Consider the following 12,382-nt stretch of genomic DNA (forward strand, 5'->3'; position numbering starts at 1 on the left):
CCTTGTAAAAACAAGAGCACTCACCCACCCTCACAGATCAAAACAGCCATTGCAGTGTTAACACTAATGTATGCCACCTCCTCTGATCACAAACAGCATGGTACTTAGAAATGAAATGCTTATGAAAACCACACAGATAATTCCTTCTCATTGCTAGTCATGTTCATTCTTTGCATGATTTCAGACTTCACTCTGGTGTTTAGAAACACCAGATAAGCTCTTTTTAACCCAAGTGGAGAGGCTCCCTAGCTAGGATCTGTTATCATATAGTACTGAACACGTTTCCATGCAAACACTTCCGCAGGAAGTCACAGCTCAGAAAATTCAAAGCCCACAGCATTCCCTAACGAAGACACCAACGCATCCCGTCTTCCAATGATAGCCCTTGCCTCCAGGTTATTTTCTCATTACTTCAGGATACCAGACACAGTGATGTTAGAAAACAGATGTTCAAATAAACATCGTCGTTGCTTAACATTGAATATAATCACAGAATTACTACAGTTCCGTCTGTCCCTCCCGATGCAGCCTCGCGGAGAAGCATGGCTCCATGTCGGGGGACCCGCTTTGTAAACCAGCTTGGTTATGGTAACACTGTGGAGTTGCCGTTTTGAGTGAATATACTTTATTATTGAACTTTGTGTGGACATTGAATTTATTCTGCACATTCTTTTGGTTTATTGGAATACTGCATGCAGTTGTGCTCCTATTGTTTTTTCAGAAAACAGATGTTTTCTGAAAACACAATAGGAGCACAACTGCATGCAATGAAAACATTACAAAGAACTGCATGCAATGAAGACATTACAAAGAAAAAAATCCCCTTCAGCACACCTCAGTTTATGTTGAAAAGCAATAAAGCATTTACAAGCAGGAACACTGCCAAGTCCACTGCACAGCCCTAGAAAACAGCTGCAGTCCCTCCCCTTCTAGAATGAACATTTTATGAAAACCAAATCAATTATTCACTCTTCTCAGAGAATCTGCAGATTAAAAATAACCTATTAAAACACAAAGCCTAAAGAAGCTGGAAATACATGTGAAACTGCATTTGCCCATTTGCTGTGTATAATGTTTCTGGCAAAAGGAGACCACACAAGAAATATTACTTAAAATAGGAATTTCTCTCAGACATTTGTTTTTGTGCGTCTGCAGAAGCTGCCAAGTGTCATTTGAAAATGTTTAAGTCAATCAACCTGCTTTCCAGCAAGCAAAAAGCAGCACATTGTTTAACAAATGAAACCTTTCAACCCAGAAAAGGTGTCATTTCATACAGGGGGGGGGGGGGGGGGGCAATGCATGCAAATATATCTCCTGCATATTCATTGTGGACATCCTGAAAACCAGATCTGTCTGTAGCTCTTAGGGACTAGAGTTGGCCACCCCTGGGTTATCTCATCTCTATACTCAGGAAGCCATCACGTCATATGTCAAAACCATCAGGAAATAGTAATGCTCAACCACAAAAGCTTGCAACAACCCTCAGAAAGCATCCCGACATTCTCAGTTTACAAGATATGTAAATTATACGCAGATAGTTTTATACTGTAGTTAATTTTATGCCTCTTTGTGCCCTGCCTTGAAGTATGGATAAGTGTATTGATGAAATACTTTAAAAAGAATAAAAATTGTTTGTAATATAAAGATTATGGTATGTGGTTGTATCCCACTCCAGAAGGAGTGTTTTTTTGTATATACACACCAAATTATTATAATAATATTAGACAAATATTACACTAATCTCATTCATGAAGGTATTGCTTCACATGAGTGAATAGTCAATACCAGGGGTGTAAAAGTATTTTGAAAATTTGGATAGCAGCAAAAAACTTTGGCCTTGGTACTGCTTTTTTGTGCATTTGGAATTTGTTGCCGCGCGCGTGTGCTTAATGTGATTTTTTTTTTACACATTTTTGCTTACACACTATACATACATACATACAAAAGAGCAAAAATGTATAAAAAAAATTCACATTAAAACACACACACACACACGCGGCAACAAATTCCAAATGCACAAAAAAGCAATACCAAGGCCAAAGTTTTGCTGCTATCCGAATTTTCAAAATACTTTTGCACCCCTAGTATTGACTATTCACTCATGTGACCTCTCCCACAGTTCTTCGAATAAAAATCTGCACCATGGTCTCTTTGGACTGCAATTTTTACTGTCAACATAAAATCATAAGTATGCTCAACTGGTACAATCAATTTCCAGTTGTGAACAGCTTGTAATATTTTGAGACTAAGATTCTTGCTATAAAATCAGATTTAGTAGGGAAGGCTCAGAATAGAATAGGGGATAAGGTAGAAGTGGTTACTCTATCTGAAGATTTGACCAAGGTGAGCAGTAACTCATATTGAGCAAGTGGGGACTTATTTATTATTATTTTTTTTATATACCGATATTTGATCTGAGATATCACACCGGTTTACATTCAGGTACTGTAGGTATTTCCCTATCCCCAGAGGGCTTAAATCTAAGTTTTGTACCTGAGGCAATGGAGGGTAAAGTGACTTGCCCAAGGCGAGACCCGAACCCTGGTTCGTAGCCCACTGCTCTAACCACTAGGCTATTCCTTCTTCAGTGATAACTCTCCTTGTGACCTTGGGCAAGTCACTTTACCCTACATTGCCTCAGGTACAAAACTTAGATTTAAGCCCTCTGGGGATAGGGAAATACCTACAGTACCTGAATGTAAACCGGTGTGATATCTCAATTGAGATGAATGTCGGTATATAAAAATAATAAATAAATAAATAAATAAATAAAATGAACATCTTTCTATATTTAGAGGGGATTAACCATTTAAAATAGGGTGAGCGGGTGCACTAAGACCAGAATATACTAGCATATCTAGAAATAAAAGGATATTAAGCTGTATTTGAGGAAAATACATCCTACTAAACATATTTTAGATCCTTGTCCTTTTGGACTCCAGAGCAGCCAATGAGGTCCTTGTGATAAGGGCTAAAACAAATAAACAGTGAATGCTTCCCTGGCAAAGGGGAGAATCTCTTCTTGCATTAAACAGTTCTTTCTACATTCCATCCTATGAAGCAATCCTTGAACCCTGGCACTTGTACAAGATTGGATATCGGCCTGCAACTTTCACGCCTTACAAAACAGATTCAGTCGTGTTTGCTTGAGGAAAATAGATTTGATCTCTATCAGTTAGAGTTCAGGTCTGGCTTCAGCACCAGGACAATTTGTGTCTCCAGCTAGTGACGTCCGTCGTTTACAGCGAGGGAACGTATAGAACATTTTTTATATTGTAGACCACAAGATACTAATGAAGCGTGTGGCCAGTAATCGGCTAGCCTCTTTTTGAGAGCAATATTATTAGAAATTTTGGTCTGCCTTATCATTTTTAAGCAGACATCTAACTGGAGGCAGCAAGCCATATATCTAGTACTAATTAAATTCTGGTCTAGCCACAGTTTCAGAAAATACTGAATAGAAAAAAAAACAAATCTTATGGGTGGGGGGGGGGGGGGGGGGGGGGAACTCCCTGGTCCCAATGTTGGAGGTGAAATCAATAGCTGCTGGTTCAGCCTGTGAGCTTAAAACAAGGAGTTAATCAATCATGGTGTTATCTAGGACTGTTTGTAAGCTGATCACCATATTCAGGAAAGTGCTACAAAAGTACTCAAATTAAATCTGTGCAATAACTGCAGCCATATCTAAGACCATAAGAACATAAGAAATTGCGATGCTGGGTCAAGACCAATGATCCATCAAGCCCAGCATCCTGTTTCCAACAGAGGCCAAACCAGGCCACAAGAACCTGGCATTTACCCAAACACTAAGAAGATCCCATGCTATTGATGCAATTAATAGCAGTGACTATTCCCTAAGTAAACTTCATTAATAGCCATTAATTACTGCACGAATTGCATACAAATCCATGACTATCATCCACAAAATCCTTAACAACGATTATCAAGGCCTAAACACCCTTAACATAACTCTTCAAAACTCCTCAAGAAATCTACGATCCAATAACTCAAACTACCTATTAATCCCCACCATCAAAGATGCTCATCTATCATCAACAAGAGAGAGAGCTTTCTCCATCGCAGCCCCCAATCTTTGGAACACTCTACCTGAAGACCTGAGAACTCAACACAACATAAAAACCTTCAAAAAAGACTTCAAAACTTTACTGTTTCGCAAATTTTTCACGGACCCCCAATAATCTGCTCATACCACCTCTCAAATGAACTAAGAACTATAATTTACTAACTCATGTTTTTACTGTAATGTTCACTTTGTTATAATATTTCAAATTTCCTTAGGTATGTTTGTTCACTATGTAAACCGTTATGATGGCTTTTCCGAATAACGGTATAAAACTTTTCAAATAAATAAAATGGATTTCTCCTCCAAGAACTTATCCAAACCTTTTTTGAACCCAGCTACACTAACTGCACTAACCACATCCTCTGGCATCTTTTGCAGTCTCTAGTGCAAATGCAGTTAAAACTATTGTTAATGCACTCTTTCTGGAGCCGATTGCAAAACTTCTGTGCAGGCTGCAACCAGTACAGAATGCAGTCTCTAGGATTATTCTGGGAAAGCCTGTAGTGACAGATCATCACCTTTGCCAAGGGAACTGCACTGGTTCCCTGTGGTAGCACGTAGTAAATTCAAACTACTGGTGCTCACCCATAAGGCTGTAAAATGAGATTGTCTGCAATTCCTCTCCTCAGATGTGGAAAGAGATATCCTGAAGAGATGGCTATGTTATTCACAGGCAGCCTCATTAAGCACGCCCTCCATAAAGGAGCATGACCACTGAACAAGAGAGCTTTTTTTTTTTTTTGCAGTGACCTCTGTTCACTGGAACTCACTTCCTTTAGATGTTAAGTTAGAAAAGGGGTTAAAGACTTTTGGAAAAGCTGTAAAATCTTGGCTTTAATACATTTTTAGTTTAGAAGATTTTGCTGAGAAACTTACTGTTACAGGCCTGGTTGGTACCAATAGCTTGCTACCTGTTACTAAACTTGGCTTACTGTCCTGTGAATTTTTTCTTTTATTCCATTAATATAGGAGGTCTCGTTTTCAGCTATGACGTTTATATAAGGAGGTCCTGAATCTGAGTGTGATTTGTTTATAAATTTGCAGTTTCATATTTTAACTGCTTGCTGTACATCGCCCTGGGCAGCCTATGAAAATGCTATTTATAGATTTAAATAAAAAAATCACATGTACTGTAAAATGCTGAGTCAATTTCCAACCCAGGCCCTCACTAATTTCAGATAGGCAACCCAAAATACCAGGCATGCCCAGATTTCTCTTCCCATTCTTTGCTCTACTCTTTTTGTCCACCCACTGTTCTCCTCTCTCTGTCTCCTGGGCTGCCCCACCCACTGCTCTTGCCCTCTCACTGCATGGCACCTCCACTTAGCGCTCATGCTGACAGCCAATAAGCTGCATGAAGAGATGGAAGTGGCAGCACTGGTAACACTTTCTGACCCGCTGGGGCCCACACCAGCACATCCCTCGCCAGGCCTGTATGTCCAGTTACCAAAAATCAGCTGGCAGTTTCAGGCATGGCCATACCTCCTCTTCAACAGTTCTCATATGTTGGTGTAAGAAAGGTAACTCTAGAAACAATACGTCTACTACTGCTTTACACTATAGACTGGCAAATATTTCTTAACAAATTTATATGAACCGAGAGACAGGCACACCCATTTTGTTGTTCACATCATGATCACGCTGTGAATGTTCCTTTTAAGCGATGTGATAATGCTATGCCTGTGATTGTACCGTTGAGTGTGCTCCTCATCTCCTAACAGACTGAATGCAGAACTGGGCTCAAGAGCCTTACCAGCAGAACAAACAAGAGTCACCTGCTACAGTGTTTCCCCAACAGAAGTACAAATGCCTGGACTGTGGCAGAGAGAGGAGTGCAATCTCTGTGTAAGAGGGTAAATACAGTTGGTGTAGTGACAAAGTCCCCATGGACCCAGGAGAGTCATACTCATAGAAATGCTATCCTCAGGGTACAAGAAACCCTTCCTCTGAAGATCTAAAAGGGGAGAGGAAGAGATGGGAATGAGCAAGACAGGGACCAGAGAAAAATAAGAACAGAGAGAAGGAAAGCAGGAATGAAACAGATGGGCAAAAAAAGGTATAAGCTAGAGAGAGAAGACCAAACATACTCCCAAAGATGGGCATGAAATAAAAAGGCAGACAGACAGACAAAACAAACACAAAGAAAGAAAATTCAACCAGAATAAGAGTTAGTCAGACATACAAAGACTAAAATAAATAGAAAAACAATTCTAGATTGGGGACTGAAAGCTGTTTTACTTCATTTAACTCAGTTAATATTTGTGGTTTTAGAACAGGGTTGAAAAAAATGCTGAGCTGCAGTCCCCTTCCATCCATGCAATTGGTTGCCCCCGTTTCCCTCAAAGTGGTTGTGTACGTATAACACACAGATAACAAACACACACACACACACACACACACACACCCAGGGTATGCTGAATTCCTGCTCTGCCAACACTCTCACCAACCAATCTTGAACCATTTGCCAAATCCAGGCAACCAAACCACCAGACAATTTTGTCTGTCTTCAGCTGCTGAAAGGAGCAAACTGGCAAAGGCAGATACAACCACACCCAGAAACGAGGGGGAAATGGGCAAACAGACAAAAATCACACTAAACACATACACAGAGACAACCCCCTCCCCCATGCTACATATCTCATACAGACAGACCATGTCATTTCGGCTGACTGGATCTCTTGAGCTACCTGGGCTAGACTACAACTTGCCATTTCTTTTTCTCCCTCTCTCTCCAGTCAAGTCAAGCTGCTAAGATGTTCCTAGTTAGGTTACCTGGTCTGGCTGGGCATCTTCCTCCGCCCCTCTCACCCCACCTCTTCCACACATCCCATCACCTTCCTGCTGCAGACTCTAATCCAACCACTAACTTGAGCAGAACGCCACTCTTTTTCAGATCCACACGACTACCTGCAGGCTGCTGTCAAAAGCGTGGCTTGCCCTCTGCACAAAGAGGAAATCAGAAGGGCTGTGTAGTGCCACAGCCCATGCTGTCCCAATAGCTCTGACAGCTCCTTCCTTTGCAGCACCACTGCAATTCTCTGTAGCAATTCTTTAAAATGTTTTGCCCACAACAGCAGGCAGCCCTCCTCCATCCATTTGCACACCCATGGATTACAAACAGAGTCAGACTTCTCTGTCCCAATTCACCCATAAGAGAAGCTACTGAAACCATGCTCTGGCACACTTACCAAGATGCAAGAACATTTTTCCCATGTGATTTAGAAACAGAGGAAATAGATATTTCACCAAATAGGATCTTGAGAAGTATATAGCAGATGTGAAGGTGTTGGACAGAATTGACATGAAATAGTCCACCTGGATTTTCAGTATTCTGAAGACAGCTTTCCTCATGGTTAATCCAAGATGCTTCGACTTGACAAAGAACTTTCATATCTTCTAGGCTCACATGGAATCTTTGGAGTCAAAGGCCATGGAATCACTGTACCATCTTCATTTTTCAACAGAAAGTATGAAAGCCTACTGTGGGAGGATTTAAAGAACTATGCTTCCCAGCCTGACAATTCATAGAAAAGAAAAAAGTACTGCTCAAGACAAATTAAAAACAGAAAATAAAGCAGAATTGCTTACCTGTAACAGGTGTTCTCAGAAGTACAGCAGGAAGTTAGTTCTCACACATGGGAGACATCAGATGGAGCCCCAATGTGGATACTGAGCATGCCTAGCATGCCCTATACCATGCGTCCACACGGGGTCCCGCTGCAGTCTCATAACACAGAATTACGATTAAAATAAAATTAAAAAACAGAAGAAACCTAATTCCACAGGGTGGTGGCAGGTGGCTTTCATGAGGACTGCTGTCTTTGGAGAACATCATTTACAGGTAAGCAACTCTGCTTTCTCTGAGGACAAGCAGGATGGTAGTCCTCACGAATGGGTAAATCCCTAGCTAAAGGCTGCTCCCCAACACAAAAGGGGACCAACAGACATTCAACCAGGTGCCAACAGGCACAACAGTGCTGTTGATAACAGAGAGGAGACGACAGCCTGAACCCAAACAATGAGCCCTAGGTGGGAGGGTTGGGTTCTACACCTCAAACAGGTTCCAAAGGACAGACTGGCCAAACCTACTATCATGACTGCCATCCCTATCCAGACAGTAATAAGCGAGTGTGTGGCGAGAACTCTACATTGCAGCCTTGCAGATCTTCTCTACAGGAACTGCTCCTGAATGGGCCACAGTGGCTGCCATGGCTCTGATAGAATAAGCCTTGACATGACCCCAAGAAGCTGTCCCATCTAGGGACAACAAAAGGAGATGCAATCTGCTAGCCAACTGGATAAAGTCTGTTTGGTAATAGCAATGCTCAACCTATTCTGATCAAAAGAAACAAAATTGGGTAGACTGTCTATGGGCTTCTGTCTCTCCAGACAAAAGGCTAAGGCTCACTTACATTCCAAACTGTGCAGTGCTCATTTGCCTTAGTGTGAATGGGGCCTGGGAAAGAATACTGGCAGGACGATTGACTAGTTAAGATGGAAATCTGTCACCACCTTAGGCAGGAACTTAGGGTGCATATGCAAGACCAACCTGTCATGATAAAACTTAGCATAAAGGTTGGACAAGTCACCAAGGCCTGGAGCTCACAGGCCCTGCACACTGACGTGACCACCACCAAAAAGGACCTCTTAGGTCAGGTATGTCAGGTCACAGGTGCATAGCAGCTCAAAAGAAGCTTTCATCAGCTGAGGCTAACATTACGGTGAGGCTTCAACTGAAGCAGACCCCGCATGAAACATACAACTATAGGCTGTACAGAGATGGGCGTACCACCTACACCTTGATAGAATACATCAATTGTACTAAGATGAACTCCAAAGAAGTTGGTTTTTAAGCCAGCTTCTGATAGGTGTAGAAGGTAATTAAGCAGTTTTTGTGCGGGGCAGGAGAAAGGATCTAGAGCCATCTGCTCACACCACACGGAAAACGTCCTCCACTTCAGTCCGTAGGACTTTCTAGTAGAAAGCTTTCTAGAAGCGATCAGGACCAGACACATCCTCTGAAAGATCAAGCAGCTACAGAATTAACCTCTGTTCTTATGTTCTCTCAACATCCAGGCTGTGAGCGACAGGGCCTGGAAATTGGGGATGATGCAGCCTGTCTTGGTCTTGCGTAATGAGATCTGGGGAAGTCCACAGTCTGATTGGTCTCCAAATGAACTCCCGTAGGAGTGGAAACCAGACCTGTCATGGCCAATGAGGGGCTATGAGAGTCATAGTCCCTCTGACCTCACAAAGCTTCAATAGAGTCTATGCTACTAAAGGAATTGGAAGAGATGCGTACAGAAGAGCCTTGCCCCAGTGACAGGCAAGGGTGTCTAAGGACGGCTTGCCGTCTGACCTGTACATGAAGTATAGCCAAGGCACCTTCCTGTTGCAGGGGGACACAGACACATTTATACCTGTGCTCCCTTAGAGGCGGAATATCCGTTCGCTACCACCAATCCATTACCACTCATGGGTGCCTGAAGGTTTGACTCAGCCTGTCCACTACCACATTCTGTCCTGGCCAGGTATAGGGCCCTGAGCACTATCCCATAGGACAGGGCCCTTGGCCATATCTAGACTGCTTCCTGACACAGGAGGTACAATCCTGTGCATCCCTGCTTGACGACATACCACATAGCTACCTGGTTGTCCGTCTGTGTGTCCAACAAAGTTGTCCTTATCCAATCTCTGAGTGTACCTGATTGCCCGAAGCTCCAGGAAGTTGATTTGATAAGAGTGTTCCAGAGCAGACCAGAGACCCTGGGTACCTAGCCCATCTACATGAGAATACCACCTCAGGCTAGATGCATCCATGGTTAGGACAATTTGAGTAGGGAGACTCCGAAAAGAGATCCCCTGTTCTAGATTGGAAAGTACCTGCCACCAGGACAAAGAGTTCCGGAGAGATGGAGTGACTCAGATGCAATCCTGGAGGCTCCGAGTGGCCTGGCGCCACTGTGACCTCAGGGTCCATTGGGCTCTGCACATGTGTAAATGTGCCAAGGAAGCAACATGGAAGGTTGCAGCCATATGGCCCAGTAGCCTCAACATGTGCCAGACTGACACCTGATGGCTCAGCTGAATGTCTGCCACAATGGTCATTAAGGCCCTCTGGCGAGGCAGAAAAGCCTTGGCCTGAGCCATGTCTAGCAGGGCTCCTATGAAGTCCAATTGAGGGTGACAGGCTGAGATGGGACTCTGGGTAGTTGAGAACGAACCCTAGTGACTCCAACACCCAAATGGTCAAGAGCATGGACCTGATGGCCCATCTGAGATGTGCTCTTGACCAGCCAATCGTCCAGATACCGGAAGACATGCATTCCCAGTCTGCAGAGGTGTGCCGCCACCATGGCCAGGCATTTTGTAGAGACCCATGGGGTGGAAGTGAGCCCGAACAGCAACATCCATTACTGGAAGTAACAGATAATCTTCCTGTGATTGGGGAAGATCTCTATATGAGTATATGCATCCTTTAGGACGAAGGAGCATAGCCAGTCTCTTTGGCCACCTTGATCGATCTTGAACTTTTCTTTTTTTTTTTTTTTAGAAAATTGTTCAAGGCCCTTAGGCCTAGAATGGGACAAAGTCCTCCTGTTCTCTTTGGAATCAGGAAGTGCCTGTAGTAGAATCCCCGCCCTCTTTGCCTTGGTGGTACAGGCTCATCCACTCTGCTGTTAAGAGGGAGGAGGACAGCTCCGCTAGCAATACCTCCTGATATGCTACCAGCCCCCAAAAGGTGAACAGAGGGCAATTTGGTGGGACACCCAATAGATTTAATTGGTACCCTTGGCGGATGAAAGAGAAGCCACTGGTCTGATGTTACACTAGGCCACTAGTTCGCAAAGAACTGCAGCCTGCCCGTAACCAGAGGATGAAATGTCCTGGGTACAGGAGACTGGCCTATACTCCCTATGACAGTTAAAATCCCATCCCTGGGAGTTGACTGGGGTGCCAGCTGGGGCTTGGAGGCTCTCTGCTACCTGGAATGGCCACAGAAGCCTTGATGCTGTTGACAGGAGCGAGGGGGTGGAGGATAGTTCTTCCTCTGGAGAAAGAAAGGCTTCCTCTGCCCCATTCTCGCCGACCTTGTAGAAGAGGAGGCTGGGTCCAGAGTGCTGGCGGAAAGTTGCAGGAGGATTTCATGGTGGTCCTGAAGCTGGGCCACAGCATTCCTCATTCTTACTTTGAAGAAATTCTCTCCAGTACACGGCATATCAGCAAGTCATTCCTATACCTCTGGTTGGAAATCCGAGGCCCAAAGCCATGCCATTCTGCAGGCGCCAATTCCTGCTACAGAGACTCTCGATACCGTCTTGAAAGCATTGTAGGTTGCACAGACTTCGTGTTTTCTGCACTCTAGGTCCTTATGCACCAGCAACATGAAGGTGTCTTGCTGTTGAAGCAGCTGCTCAGCCACCATGTACCACCTTCCAGATGTCCCGTGAGCACTGGTTCATGTAGAGCTGGTAAGCAGCAATGCGGGCAATAAGGATGGAACCACCTTCCTCGCAAGAGCATCCATTGCTCTGTGGTCCTTCCCTGGGGTGCCAAGGAATGGGTCCAAGAGCACTTGGCCCTCTTGAGAGTGGATTTGACCACCAACTGGTGAGGCAACTGACACTTATCGAATCCAGCAGGCTTCTGGACAAGGTAGACCCCATCCACCTTCTTATTAATGGAAGACACTGAGGGGATGTTCCCATATCCTCAGCAGCAACTCTAAATATCTTCTATACCGGGACCACCATGATCTCTTTAGGAGGCTCCTTGAACTGGAGAATCTCAAGCATTTTGTGCCTGGCATCCTCTTCAGTTAAAAGCTGAAAACGGGATGGCCACCGCCATCACCCTCACAAACTCTGCAAAGGTCAAGCCCTCAAGCAGGGACTTCCTTCGCTCATCTGGAGGAGAAGAGTCGGATGGGAGGAAAATCAGAACCCTTGGAGGACTCCGTTGGATCATCCCCAGGTATCATAGGAACCTTCATCCTCAGGGGGATGAGGTCCTAGGTGCTTGGCCTTACTCCAAAGGTGCAGGCACAGGTAGAACTGGATGGGGGACTACAGGAGGTTCCTCCTCAGAAGAACCAGGAACAACCACTATATTGGTAGGGTGAGGCCTCGGGGCCCCATCGGGCACTGATGCTTTCCTGCGAACCAGCATCAGTTATGTAGGACAACATGCAGCACTGGTTCCGGAGCTATCAGTGCCACAGGCCCAATGCCCTGCAAAGCCCAATCCACCGCTAACTGGACTCGACACTCCAGCTCCCATTCAAACACTGCCAATGCC

This window comes from Rhinatrema bivittatum, chromosome 3 (assembly GCF_901001135.1).
Source record: "Rhinatrema bivittatum chromosome 3, aRhiBiv1.1, whole genome shotgun sequence".
In the NCBI taxonomy this organism is placed as follows: domain Eukaryota; kingdom Metazoa; phylum Chordata; class Amphibia; order Gymnophiona; family Rhinatrematidae; genus Rhinatrema; species Rhinatrema bivittatum.